The following is a 13,042-nucleotide window of genomic DNA, read 5'->3' as shown; positions in this document are numbered from 1 at the left end:
CCTCCGTCCTGCTGGAAAAGCCTGCTGCTGTTTCACCACAGACCTCAAACGAGAGGGACTCTGAGTCCAGACCTGCCCTGACCCACTGCAGGGACCTCCACTGGGTCTGCAGGGACAGACAAGGAAAGAGACCTGGAGAAATGTGGAAAACCCTGGAAAACCCTGGAAAAACCATTGATCCAGTTTGACATTAAAAAAAAGTTTTTTTAGGTAAAATCTGAAAGTCTAAACATGAACATGCTAAACAACATGTTAAACAACATGCTAAACATGAACATGCTAAACATATTAAACAACATGCTAAACATATAAACAACATGCTAAACATGAACATACAAAACAACACGCTAAACATGAACATGCTAAACATATTAAACAACATGCTAAACATGTTAAACAACATGCTAAACATGAAAATGCTAAACATATTAAACAACATGCTAAACATGAACATGCTAAACATATTAAACAACATGCTAAACATGAACATGCTAAACATATTAAACAACATGCTAAACATATTAAACAACATGCTAGACATGAACATACAAAACAACACGCTAAACATGAACATGCTAAACAACATGTTACATGCTAAACATGAACATACTAAACAACAAGCTAAACATTAACATCGATACATAATAGATAGTTAATTCTAAATTATAAATGATGTATCATTAGAAAATATCATTTTTATAATCTTGTTGAAACTTATATTGTTCTTAGGAAAGTGACCCTTTACTGCACGTGATGATGTAGGCATTAATGTCAGGGTGAGATTGTCACATCAGGCCTGAACATCTGAGCAGCAGCTGAAATCCAAAATCACTTTTAATTTAAATGATAAAACAATTGATAAAGAACAGTAGGACGTTTTAAGGTTTTCTAATAGTATAAATATTATCCAATAATGAATTTCAAAAAATGGACTGTAATATTTTAGGTTTTTTAATGAATTATCAACACAGTTTAACTCAGTATATCACTTCAAAACTCTTAATGTATATCTTAAAAAGGCCTTAATCTTTCAGTTAATCAGAAAATTCAAGAACAACCAATAGGACAGAAGTCAATAAATTACCTACTGATTTACACACATACTATGTGTGTGTGTGTGTGTGTGTGTGTGTGTGTGTGTGTGTGTGTGTGCGTGTGTGTGCTCTTTATATGGAAGACATTGTGTCCCCAGCTCTCAAAATGCTGTTTGAAGTCTGAGTATTGGTCTCAGGGTTCAGGGTGCATGGACCGAGGTTGTCCTGTGTGTTTAGTTCAGGCTCATTATTGAAGGTTGGAATTTTAACCAGATGTAGATTTGACAAACCAGGCAGTAGCCAGCAGTGGCAAAATCATTTCAACTTGGAGATAACAGCACAGGACAGTTTCAGATGGGGTCTCAGACTCCCTGATTAACACAAAGACCCCCTAGATGTTAAACTCTGGGGGTCTCTGGGGGGAGGGGTCCCAAATTAAGCTATTTGTGTTCTATAGAAAGATGAAGATATACAGAGAAACTGTGACAGACAGTGCTGTGGAGAAGCCTCGTGGCAGGTTACCTGGTTGGTTAACAGTGAGGGTTTCACAAGAATAGCAGTACAAGTGTGCATGTGTGTATGTGTGTGTGTGTGTGTGTGTGTGTGTGTGTGTGTGTGTGTGTGTGTGTGTGTGTATGTATGTGTTATCTGTTTGTTCAGCCATTAGAAGACTGTATGTCTCTCACCTGTTGCTCAGCGTCTGTGTTAAAAATACACCAGCTCGGGAAGACACATATCCTCAAAATAAAAGCTCTTTATTGGCTGTTTTCATTAATGATGTGTCATTTAACAGCTTTTATTTTCGGAGTGTGAAACTCTGTCAGCACGGAAACAACTTCATTAACTTTTAATTCAACTGGGAAGAAGGACGAAGACTTCCCTTTAGCGGAATCACTTGAAAACTGATGCTGCCTCTTGATTGGCTGGTGTCCTTAGCAACAGGAAGTCCTTCAGGTTAAATGACCTCCTTCTTCCTGCCTCACACACACACACACACACACACACACACACACACACACACACACACAACACACACACACACTCCCTCTGGTAAACATCAGATAAAAAAGTGTTTAAACAAACTGATTGATTGATTTTATTTTGTTTTATTATTTGTGTTATGAAATATTAGTAAATGACTGATTGACCGTTAATAAACCCATTAGTTACAGCTTATAAATGCAGGTTTATTAGAGAGTCCAGGAGGATCAGTGTCTACAGACTGTGAGACACAGTCTGTCCAATAACCAACCAGATTCATCTGTAATGTTATTGTAATGTTATATTTAAAGTGTTACACTGTGTCAACCTGTGTAAATGATTTTAACTCACCTGGCAGTTACATCAGGAGAATGGAGGAGGATCAAAGGGACCTGTTTGTGTGTGTGTGTGTGTGTGTGTGTGTGTGTGTGTGTGTGTGTGTGTGTGTGTGTGTGTGTGTGTGTGTGAGTGTGTGTGTGTGTGTGTGTGTGTGTGTGTACGTGTGTGTGTGTGTGCACGCGTGCATGTGTGTGTGGTGTGTGTGTACGTGTGTACGTGTGTGTGTGTGTGTGTGCGTGTGTTTGTGTGTGTGTGTGTGTGTGTGGTGTGTGTGTGTGTGTGTGTACGTGCGTGCGTGCGTGCGTGTGTGTGTGTGGTGTGTGTGTGTGTGTGTGTGAACACCTGCTGAGATCACTTGATTCTCAGGTGAAGTCGCTCTCTGAACATCATTTGCTCCTTTCACATGACCAGTCACAGGATGCCACTGTCAGCTGCATCATGGGAGGTCAGATGAGGGGCTGCTATCACCCGAGGACATCAAACCTCCTTAACCTACATTCATTCAGGCTTGTTTCATTTATTTATCTATTTTCCATAAAAATCCTACTAATAAACTATTAATGAACATATTGATTGAATATGTCTAAGGATTAACAGATAGATGTTTTATTAATTCACACTTTGAGTCAGCAGAGAAATTAAGATCTGATAAAATTAGATATTTCAGACTCTTTATTTTGAAATTTAACTGGAAATTTTTGTGTCAAAACTCTAACTTATATAAACCAGTTAATTTTTGTCCTTTGAAGTTGTGAAAGCTTTTCTCTGTGATCACAGCTGATCAGCTGATCAGACAGTGATCAGTGCGGGGGCTGTGATCAATCAGCAGGAGACCTGAATGTGAATGAAGAAAATGAGGATGTTAAAGCAAACAGAGCTGAGGTGTGTATGTCCATCAGTCAGCTGATGATGTGACACGGATGCTAATGCTAATGCTACCTGAGACTCCTGCAGTGAGACTAATCTCTTTACAGCAGGGACCTCATAATTAACAACCCCCCCACCCCGAAACCACCACCACCCCCAGCAATACCTCTGTGTGGTGTGGGTGTGAGTGTGTGTGTGAGTGTGTGTGTGTGTGTGTGTGTGTGTGTGTGTGTGTGTGTGTGTGTGTGTGTTCACATGAATACAACAAACAGGATTATTGTCATGTTAACATGTGTTTTCATGTTGAAACAGGAAGATGAAGATGAGTTCATTTTCAGAAAGTGTGAAAGTTCAACATTAGATCAAAATTAAACTTTTCTCTTTGAGGACTGAGACAAGACACGCAATGTTTGGAATATGAACAAATTCATGATCTTATAAGTGTAAAAAATAGGAAAAAAAAAAAATATTTACCAATTGTTGTCATTCTATAATCAAACTATCAATCAACCAAGTTTTATAAATGGGACAGAAAGAGAAAATCCTGAATCTAAAATCCTGAGCTCTGCCTGACCTTCTCACCTGTGACTCCTCCTCCTCCTCTCTGTGTTGAGGACTGCAGCTAACCCTCAGGTGAACATCTCCACTGTGCTAATGCTAATGTCATGCCACATCCAGAAATACTCAGTTGACACAGCTGTTGTGGTGCGTATCAGGAACGGGCAGGAAGAGGAGTACAGGGATCTGACGATGGCCTTCAGTGAATGGAGCAACAAGAACTGCCTCCTTCTGAACACCTCAAGACCGAGGAGATGGTCATGGACTTTGGGAGGTCTAGCCCCACCCTTCAGCCAATGTACATTCGAGGGAAGGACATTGAGGTGGTGCACACTTATAAAGGATGTGGACTAATCTTTATTATTGTTCATTTATTGATAACTATTATCATTATTATCACCAATGAGCTAATGGACATATGAATTTCCCCTAGGGAATAAATAAAGTATCTATCTATCTATCTATCTATCTATCTATCTATCTATCTATCTATCTATCTATCTATAACTTCCACAAAGTGAGGAAAAACAACTGAAACATGAAGCTGTGATGAACGTGTGAAGATGTGGAGGAGGAGACGAAACACAGGAGGTGTAGAGGAGGTGTGTGTGGGTGGGGTGAGCTGTAATGAACGAGTGAGGAGGTGTGTGGTTGAAGGAGGTGTAGAGTTAAGAGGAGAACGTCTCTTCCCTCCTCCTCCCAGTGCTCCCAGTGAGATGAGTCAACAGGACAGAGCTGAGTCACTGCCTGAAGAACATCCTGCTGACACACACACACACACACACACACACACACACACACACAGTCACATCTGTAAACAACTTACAGCAAACACATTTTGTTCTGATGTTTTCAGTTGGCCAGCTGCAAAAATGTTGAAACTGCACATATCAGTAAAATAACTTTATAATAATATAATATAATATAATATAATATAATATAATATAATATAATAGCTTTGTTAAACAGTTTCATGGCTGCAACATCAAAAACAAACTGTGAACATGTCACTGATGCGTTCAGGAACAATGTATTTCTGACTTTCCAAATGCATAAATAAACTACTTCCTCTGCATGTTTATAGAAAATGTAATCTGGTCACAGTTACATTTACACAAAAGGTATAAGTTGTTGCAGTTTAGTTTTACAGAACTGACCCCAGTGGTAATAATGAACATCATGGTCGAGATAAAAGAAAAAAAAGGAGGATTAAATGTTCAGCTGTGAACCACAGACATAACATGGCTGAGAAAACAGCTGGTGATATATACAGATATATATAAAGGTTATTATGAGACAGGGCTGGTGTGTGAGTCAACAGCTGTAGGGAAGGCAGACAGGTAGAGCTGCAGAAAAACAACCAGAGCACGCCGCTAACACGTCGCTAACACGTTAACACCTGAGTCATCAGATAAACATCAGGATCAGTGAGGGACCAGAAGCAGAGGACGTGCTCAGCCTCAGACAGACAATGTTAACACACTGCTGCAGACTGAGCTAATGATGATGATGATGAAGAGGAGGAGGTCTTCTGACTGCAGGGTCTCTGACTTCCAGGAAACGATTAGGAGCAGATTCAAACCTTTACACGATCTCAGCTGGCTCCAGTCCACAGCTGCAGAGACGAGTCTACACAGGAACCCCTACCCCTGCGTGTGCGTGTGTGCAGGGGAGACCAGAGTCTTCTTCACTGTCAGCAAACACTGGTAGTTTATGTGCAATTTCCTTCTATATATAAATACAAGCAAGTTTGGACATTGCTGGTGAGCTTTAAATGCAGCTAACTTTAAAGGAGCTAACGTTAGATATTTTGCTATTGCTGCGTAGCTAACATTAGCATCAACAGCTGTTTACTAGCCATTGTTGTGTTTACAACACAAGAGGTTATAATATGTCCTCTGGACACTGGACTGCAGATAGCTGGTTAGTGTGCTAACTTCAATATAAAAAAAGTGATAGAAATAGAAGCAAAACAAGAGTTAGCATTAGCATTGCTCTCTAGATCTGGAGACAGCTTTTGGCAAGTAAATGGATGAAATTTGACATTGAACTCACATCATCTTCTAGACTGGTAAATAAACAGCTGGTAATGCTAATGTTAGCTACATAGCAATAGTGAAAACTGACGTTTACTTCACAGGTGTTTTTTTGCTCTTATTTATTTGATCTTTTAATAAGCATGTTGTTCTTATGGCTGTAATTTTTTGTCATGATTTTTTGGTATTGTTTGTAAACTTATCTATTGCTACAAAGCTAACATTAGCATCAACAGCTGTTTACTTACCAGCTATTGTTGTGTTACAACACAAGAGGTGAGCAGCTACTTCTTCAGATGGGATCCTGGGCCGCATCTTGCTGGTTAGCATGCTAACTTCAGTCAAACAAAAGAAGAGACAGAAATAGAACCAAAACAATAGTTAGCATTAGCATTGCTTTCCATCTCTGGAGACAGCTGTTGTATATTCAAAAAAACACACCTGTGAATTGAAGGACCTAAATGTAAGTTTTGCTATTGCTACATAGCTAACATTAGCATTAACAGCTGTTTACTGACCGGCCATAATTGTGTTTACAATACAAGAGGTTAGAATATGTCCTCAGACTGGAATCTACTGTGACTCGGTATCGGAAAGTGACGAGACAGGCCTACCTGGCCAGAGCTAGCTGGTTAGCATGCAAACTTCAGTAGAGAAATAGAGGCAAAACAAGAGTTAGCATTTGCATCTCCGGAGACGAGTAAGGGAATGAAGATTCTGAACTCTCAAAGTTTTTTCTAGACTGTTAAGTAAACAGCTGCTAATCCTAACGTTACCTATGTAGCAATAGCAAAAAACTTACATTTAGCTCCTTTAATTCGCAGGTGTATTTTTTGCTCTTATTGATCTTTTCATGTTATGTTATATTTGTAAACTTTGTCTCTGAAGAAGAAATAAAACATAACAGTTGATTCAAAAGATTTTTTTGCTATAATAGACATTTGTTTTCTCACATTCAGCTTCTTTTAATAATAACTTCCTGTTTCCTTTAAGTAACTCTTAATGTGTGTGTGTGTGTGTGTGTGTTGAAGTTGACAGGTTTAAAAGAAATGAACTAAGCTGTGAGAAATGTGAAGCCAGTTTCACTACTTCCTTTTTCTCTGAAGCGTAGTGTGTGTGTGTGTGTGTGTGTGTGTGTGTGTGTGTGTGTGTGTGTGTGGTGTGTGTGTGTGTGTGTGTGTGTGTGTGTGTGTGTGTGTGTGAGACGAGTGTTGAGCTGTGGAGACACCTGCACAGGTGATCAGCTGTTTTCATGTCACAGTGTTCTGGTCTCTGTCAAACAACTCCTGCTGGCATCCATTCATCCCTTCCTTCATTCAACCGTTCATTCATTTTCTGCTGCTCCAGGGCTGGGTCGTGGTGGCGGCAGGTTAAACAAGGTAGTCCACACCTTCCTGTGGTAGCTTAATGTCTCTTTGAAGCTGCCTTTGTAGTTGTACTTGTCTCTTTGGACCCCTCAGATCTGACCTGTGCCTGTAGACGACAAGCTCAGTGATCCACTCATGATCCAGTCTCTGTTAAACTTTAAGTAAGCTCAGTGACTGAAACAGTATTTCACATATAAACGTATATAAATGATGAAGTATGGATCAGATCTTTAAAGTTTGACTGTGAATTCATGATTTATTGTTGTTTTTTTGTTTGTGTGCTTGTGGATCCGATGGATGTGGTTTTGGAACCATCAAACCAGAGACCAGAAGAACCAGATCCTCCAGAGACCTGTGACTGTACTAACTCTGTGTGAGTGTATCAGTGTGTAGTGTTTGAAGGCTGGAGCTGCGCGTGGCAGAAACCACTTACTGTGGTTTTCCCCACCACAATAAAACCCCCTTCCCTGTGACTCCCGCCTTCCCTGGGTCCCTGGGCTCTGTGTCTGAAACTTTCATCATTTCACCTCTGCAGCTGACTCATCCTGCTTCAGTCGACTCCACCGTCCTCCAGAGAAAGTGTCAGTGAGTAACTCCTGTGTGACTCGGCTCAGACCGCCCCCCCCTCAGCCAGCTGCAGGGTGGAGGGGGGGCAGCTGGAGGTTAATGAGAGGATGAGGCACAGAGAGGTTGATAAGGAAAAGACTTCAGTTTCCTGTGATCTGGTTTAGTATCTGGACTCACTTCAAAGTCTGTGGTTTAGAAATAAATGAGCGCAAAGTGAAGGTGCAGCCCCTCAGAGACTCAGGGAAGAAGAAGAAGAAGAAGAAGAAGAAGAGCGGCGACAGATGAGTAAGACACCAGCTCTATCTGATTTCACTCCAAACTCCAGTTGTGAGGGTTTAATCAGCTAATGAGCTTCATGGAGCAGAGAATAACAACTTCACATATCAATAACTCTGCACTTTGTGGCTCCTGTAATTTACTGGAAACTTTTCTCAAGATTTTCTGGTGTTGTTCAAATTAACAGAATATTTCCAGGAAAGTTTGGTGCTAATTATAAGGTGAAAGGAGAAAGTGTTAGCTGCTGCAGTTATTAATTACCTGCTCGTTCAGTGGAGAGCAAACTACCGCTGAGGCCAAACAATCCCTCAGTCTGTCTGGGTCTGATTGTCGAGAGGTAAAAGGAAACAGGAAGTGGTCTGATAACGTGAGCTACTCACTGGTCATAAAAATAATAAGTCATAAGAGCCAAACTTTATTCATGAGAATCTGATAAAAAATGTTGAAAAATGTCCTCCATGTTTAGGAAAGTGATAAAAATCTCCTTGATTTGCCCCTTTAACCAGATCAGGTCTGGACCAGGTCCCATCCCAAATAAACAAACATGGGAGAACTTCTGTTGGAGGTATATATGTTGTATCATACAATGATATCAATGTCCATTGGTCAACGGTTAGGGTTAGGGTTTGATATTATGAAGGCTTTTCGCAGATGTGGAGTCAAATGGAAAGATTTCTGCTCCTCACTTCACTCTCACAGTCTGATGATGTGATGATTCGACACATCAGCTTTCTCCCATCACAACGATCCATTAAATACATTGATAAATAAAGTTTACAGAGAGGAGCTGGTGAACAGCCTCAGTGAGTCATGTAGGAGTGAGGGACATGAACAGACAGATGATCTCAGATCTGATTTCTCCTCAGACAGTTTGCTTTCATCCTGTCATTTCACCATGAGCTTCACTGTTCCATTGTCTCTCTGGGATTTTAGTCATTTCTGTAGTGAAACGCTACAGCAGTCATCTCGGCATTACACTCAGCTCCAGGAGGATTCTGGGAAATGAATACAGTCTAATTTCACTAAATGTCTCAGCTCAGGAGGAAACACAGATGACACATGCTGCTTCTCTTAAGTTTTAGTCCCAGGACTAAACAGTCAGGGCTTCATTATAAAAGACGTGTGTTAAACCTCCAACTGTAAACCTCATTATTCCTCTGTGTTCTCTTTATCCATCAAAGGTGTGAATAACCTCAGCCTGACCTTAAAGTCTTCACCCTGACTTAAACTTAATGATTGAGGAATGAGGAAGTTGAGTTCCCAAACTGTGACTGTAAACAGATATGAGATAATACACATGTTTTAAAAGCTGAACCTGAACCTGTCAGTTCCATGAACAGACCTCAGATATTCCCAGAGCTGACGTCATCTCTGAGACGCCAGGGGGAAGAAACACAGCTACAGCACAGTCAGCAGAATAAAGCTGCTGGTCATAGACAGAGACGGAGCAGAGATCCAGCAGGTTCCTCCAGACATGTTTCAAACTCTTCAGATTTATTTTGCACTGTGGTTGTCTGTCCATACGTATGTATGTGATACCTCACCTGATGGAACGTCTTTAAATTTGGCACAAACATTCATATGGACTAACTAGACTTTGGTGGTCAAAGGTCAAAGGTCAAGGTTGGGGTGACTTCACAAAACACAGGTTTGGCCTCTTGAATGTGACCACCTCAAGACCACCTTGAGGGGATTTTTTTAGATTTGGCACAAACACTCACTTTGACTCAAAGATGAACGTGATTAGACAGATGATTGGTCAAGATTGTTTCGGTCACTGTGACCTCACAAAACATGTTTTTTGGCCACAACTCACTAATTCATCCACTAATTACAACACCATTTAAGTCAAATGTCTATGAGGTGAAAATGAAGTGATGACATTTGACATCCAAAAGGTCAAAGGTCAACTTCACTGTGACATCATAATGTTCTACAAAAACACCTCTGGTCATTATTGAACATTGTAACTCAGGAAGGAGAGACTGTGACCATGTTTACTGAAACTTGGCTGGTTGGTGAAGACGGGAAATCTGGTGAAACATGGTTTTCACACATAAAAAGTGACAGGTCTCCTCCACCTGACAGCACTGGGTCATGGATTCATTTTTGTGAACCTCTGGTCTGTTTGATAGAGTCAGTATTCGTTCCTGCAGCAGTTTATACCGAGAGTTTTCAGCCTTATGTAACAGAGAGGAGACAGTGACTGCTGGATCAGACAATGTTCCTCTGTCCAGATGTTAAAGACTGTTGTTTATGTGTGTGTGTGTGTGTGTGTGTGTGTGTGTGTGTGTGTGTACTCTGTTGTTCAGACAGAGGAAGACGGTGTGTGTGTGATTAAAACAGAGTTAGAGTTCCTGTCTGGGTCTGTTGTGTCTGTCAGGTTTGGGTTTTCCCCTCTGACTCACTGTGACTCTCTCTGCTGCTCAACATGAACCTGACTCAGTAAAAACCTCTCAGAGAATCTCACTCTTGTTTTTCCTGTTATCAAGAAAACTTTACTATTAATGGACTAATCAACAGGTTTTCATTATAAATCACATGAGAAGAGAAAGTGAAGTCTTGTTGCATCCTGTCAAACTGTCACTGGTTATTTTACATCAAACTCCTGCTCCAATCATGTGAACAGCAGACGAACAACAGAGTTAGAAAACATCTGTTGTGTTCAGGTGACCCCGTGAACCAGGTAGCAGTGAGTCAGACTGAACAACAGGATCCTGGATCATCATCACTTTATTAAATGCACCTTTGATTTCACAGGAAGTCGATCAGGTTAAAAAAATTAACTTTCATCATCACACTTTTAATCTTTTACAGCTCACTGTACAGACTTTATTATTATTCATTTATTTATAAAAGCCAGAGGTACCTGGGACCCCAAACCAGTTCACTCATACTCCTATACTCTTGTCCAAGACCAGACCTGAACTTCAGTGCTGGAGGATTCTGTAAAAAACCTGGATTCTGCCTGAAAATCTCTCTTTCTACAATAAAAACACAGGTTCACTACAGGTGAACATTACCTGCCGGTCTGGTTCCAGGTGTTAGATCCTCCCACAGGTGAGGTGAGGGAGGTGCAGAGTGGAGGCCCGGGTGGAGACAGACAGAGAATGAGAAGAGTTAGGAGGGTTGTTTTCCATATGCAAATCACATGCAAATGTCATGTAAATGAACTGATTAATGACAGAGAGAAAACACAGTATGAAGCAGACTGACCATTCTTAGCAGGACCAGACTGTCATCAGCCCGCTGCAAGGCATCATGGGTGTTTTTATAAACGTATGAAAGCAGAGGATCAGGTTTTTGACCTGCTGAAGTTTGACCTGTATCTTGAGTTAGATATCAGAGATCCTGAAGTCCTGGATCAACCAGAGCTGAAGTGGATCAACACACAGACTTGAAACGCACAGAAACTCATATAAAGTCTCGGCCTATCAGACGAGCCGCGTGCTGCATGCTGACTCCGCCCGTCTCGGCCTAAATGAGGCTTCTCTGGCTCCAGACATGCGGTAAACCCAAACTGCAGACTTTAATCCGTCTCTTCAGAGAGCGGAGGGGGACCACACAGAGTCTGCAGTCTGGATTCACACAGTCTGACTCCCACACAGCGTTTACAGACAGTGATTCAAGCGTCTGAGACTAGTTTCCACCACCACACTTCGCACAGAAATCACCCACTTTTACAGTATTTTCATGTTTGAGACAGTGTAGAGTTTCCCCTGAACCTCCCCCCGAACCCCTCCGATCCAGAGTCAGAGTCAGTTTCCTGTCAGTCAGAGCTGTTTGGACTGTGTTTCCTCTCAGAGAGCTGCTGCTGACCAAATGTCAAACACATCTCATCACGGGCTGCAGGCTTCACCACCCTTCACACCCTCTCCATACATGGATTTCTCTCCATGTCCCGACTGCATGCGGCGGCTGGAGCAGAGGCTGCTGCTGCGGCGGCAGCGGGACCTTTTTTTCTGGGTGTTGCCGGTGGAGCGCTGCGTTCCTGCTGAGCAGCCGGAGAGGAATGTGAGGAATGCTGCAGGCATGTGACAACACTGACAGTCCAGGAGCGTCTCAGTCCACAGACACACACACACACACACACACACACACACACAGATTAAACTGTGTTAGACACAGTCACACTCCTCTGAATCTGTGCAACACAAACAGTGATCTGTGGCTCAGAGCCCAGTGAAGGGTCGCAGGATAAACCTAATGTCCTTAAGTATTTCTATTTTCTGCTGCTTCACACGTTCTCAACACATTCAGTCACCAATTACTTTTCACTTTATGGTTTGACCATCAGACCAAACGAGGAGTTTATAAAACAGGATGCAGTTTGACCATCAAACTGACCAGATGTGTGTGAGGTGACTCATCCCAACATTAACTGGTGGTCTAGTCATATGATGAGGTCTTAAAAAGCAGAATGGGCACTTGACTTTAGGCACTTTACAAACATTTAACTGATAATATTTTACTGCAGTAACATTTTGATTTAGTTGTAATAGAATATTTCTAGAAAATGCTATTTGAATATTTCCTGTGCTCAGTCTGGTTTAACGGAACTGAGGGAGTTTGTTGAAATGACGAAATGAAGCAGATTTCTACACAGGAATAAAATAATAAAAACAATTGATTGGGAACGCAACCTCAGGTAATAATGAGAAAAAAGCTTCAGTCTCCAGACAAACAAACTGTGAATGAACTGGACAAACATTAACACTGTGTTGAGTCGATCTATAATTAGAAGTAAGCTTCACTGTTCTGGAGGAAGTTGTCTTATTAAATGGATGATCAGGACGTAATTTAAAACTGTAGCTGCTCCATTAACCTGTTAGTCTGTTAGTGGCCTCAGGGGACAGAATCAGCTGTTACACCCCCCCCTCCACCGAGCCCCTCCTCACCTGTGAATCCATTTCCAATGCAAATCATCTACTTTCAGCAAAAATAATTACACAAATCAAGTGTCTTTGTTGTGGATTGTGGAGCAGCAGCTTGTAACCAACACCCTGTTTACACCAGT

This window comes from Seriola aureovittata, chromosome 6, assembly GCF_021018895.1.
Source record: "Seriola aureovittata isolate HTS-2021-v1 ecotype China chromosome 6, ASM2101889v1, whole genome shotgun sequence".
Lineage (NCBI taxonomy): Eukaryota > Metazoa > Chordata > Actinopteri > Carangiformes > Carangidae > Seriola > Seriola aureovittata.
This window is presented reverse-complemented; position numbering follows the sequence as displayed.